Source organism: Hipposideros armiger, unplaced genomic scaffold, assembly GCF_001890085.2.
Source record: "Hipposideros armiger isolate ML-2016 unplaced genomic scaffold, ASM189008v1 scaffold_141, whole genome shotgun sequence".
NCBI lineage: Eukaryota > Metazoa > Chordata > Mammalia > Chiroptera > Hipposideridae > Hipposideros > Hipposideros armiger.
In genome coordinates, this window is record NW_017731491.1 from 1,936,819 (window position 1) to 1,939,273 (window position 2,455).

Consider the following 2,455-nt stretch of genomic DNA (forward strand, 5'->3'; position numbering starts at 1 on the left):
ATAATCCAAAAAAAATGAGGACAGTTTAAAGGGCCTCTGGGACATTAAGCATACCAACACCCACATCATAGGGTTACCAGAAGAAGAGAGAGAGCAAGGAATTGAAAATCTATTTGCAAAAATAATGATGGAAAACTTCCCTAACCTGGAAGGAAATAGACAAGCCCAGGAAGCACACAGCATCCCAAACAAGATGAACCCAAAAAGACCCACACCAAGACACATCATAATTAAAATGCCAAAAGAATCTTAAAAAGCAGCAAGAGAATAGCAGTTAGTTACCTACAAGGGAGCTCCCATAAGACTAAGCTAATTTCTCAACAGAGACTTCACAGGCCAAAAGGGATTGGCAGGAAATATTCAAAGGATTGGCAGGAAATACTCAAAGTGATGAAAAGTAAGAAACTACAATCAAGACTACTCTACCCAGCAAAGCTATCATTTAGAATTGAAGGACAGATAAAGAGCTTCCCAGACAAGAAAAAGCTAAAGGAGTTCAACACCACCAAACCAGTATTACAAAAAATGTTAAAGGGACTTCTTTAAGAAGGTAAAAAAATATTTTAAAAATATGAATAAAATGGCAATAACTACATATCTATCAACAATTACTTTAAACATAAATTAAACGCAATCAAAAGACATATGGTGGCTGAATGGATAAAAAACAAGACCCTTACATATGCTGCCTACAAAAGACTCACTTCAGATTGAAAGACACACAGACTGAAAGTAAAGGGATGGAAAAGGATATTTCATGAAAATGGAAATGGAAAAAAAAAAGCAGGAATAGCAATACTTACATCAGACAAAATAGACTTTAAAACAAAGGCTATAACAAAAGACAAATAAAGACCCAGTAATTCTACTTCTGGGTATTTGGTCAAAGAAATCCAAAACACTAATTAAAAAAGATACATGTATCCATATGTTCATTGCAGCATTATTTACAATAGCCAAGATACGGAAGCAACCTAAGTATCCATCAATAGATGAATGGATAAAGAAGATGTGGTGCATATAAACAATGGAATATTACTCATCCATTTAAAAAAAATGAAATCTTGCCATCTGCAACAACTCAGATGGACCTAGAGGGTATTACGCTAAGTGTAATAAGTCAGGCAGGGAAAGACAAATATCACATGATTTAACTTATATGTGGAATTAAAAATAAATAATAAATAAACGAACAAAACAGAAACAAACTCAGATATAGAGAACAGTTTGATGGTTGCCAGATGGGAAGGGGATAGGAGGCACGGGTGAAAAAAATGAAAGGGATTAAGATGTACAAATTGACAGTTATAAAAATAGTCATAGATGGGCTGCCCAAGTGGCTCAGTTGGTTAAGAGTTCGCTCAAGAGTTTGAGCTCTGAGCAACAGCGGTTCAATGCCTGGCCCAAGCTGAGCTGCTGCTGAGCTGCCAACAGGTGGCAGGATGGCTCAGCTAAAAATAAATAAATAGTTCATTAAAAAAAAAAATAGTCACAGGGATATAAAGTACAGCATAGGGAATATAGTCAATATCATTTTAGTAACTATTTATGGTATCAGATGGGTACTAGGTTTAGCGGGGTGATCATTTTGTGGGTTGTATAAATGTCTAATCACTATGTTGTANGCAATGATCACAATACCAACATGGGCCAGTGAAGCGACGTCCTCCACAACTAGATTGAAGAACAAAAGGACAGCAACTTGTCTGTTCCCCTTCCTGGATTCCCCAATGCTGTTCCCCTCCCCCAATTCTCCAATAAAAAAATCTTTAAAAACAAAAAACAGCTGTGGGGTATTTAATACCAGGCACTGGTCTAGGCACCTAGGGCAGATTCATCATCAAGAGAGTCAGTGAACAGTAAATATAATAATCTATTAAAAATGGCAAGGAAAAAAAAAGGATGGGCATAAAGGAATCATGTGAACTGGGAAGGTTGGGCTTAAACAGGGAGATGAGGGGGGCCTCCAGAAAAGATAACTTCTAGGTAAGACTTGGAGGGGGTGAGGGAGGGAGCTATGGGAATACTTGGGCAAGAGTATTCCAAATGGAGACAACAGCCAGTGCCCCTATAGGTGGGGCAGGCTTGGTGTGACAGGAATAGCAAGAAGGCCGGTGTGGCTGGAGCAGGGTGGGGCAAGGGAAGAGCAGTAGATGAAGGCACAGGGATACAGGAGACCAGATCAAGTAGCACTTTATCAAGACTGGCTTTCACTCTGCATGAGATGGGAGCTGACTTCGTTTCTAACTGGCCACCCAGCAGAGAACAAACCTGTGATCTGGGGCAGGTGATCAGACTGTTTGAGGTCCCTCTCATGGTGGCATACCAGTGGGTCCAGGGTTCAAGGTCCAAATGCCATCCAGCATCCAGAGCAGTGGTGGCTGGGTCCTAACCAGAGCCTGCTGAGACATGACTTTCGTCAAGGTTCTGGCCACCGGTATCCCTTAGTAACTGC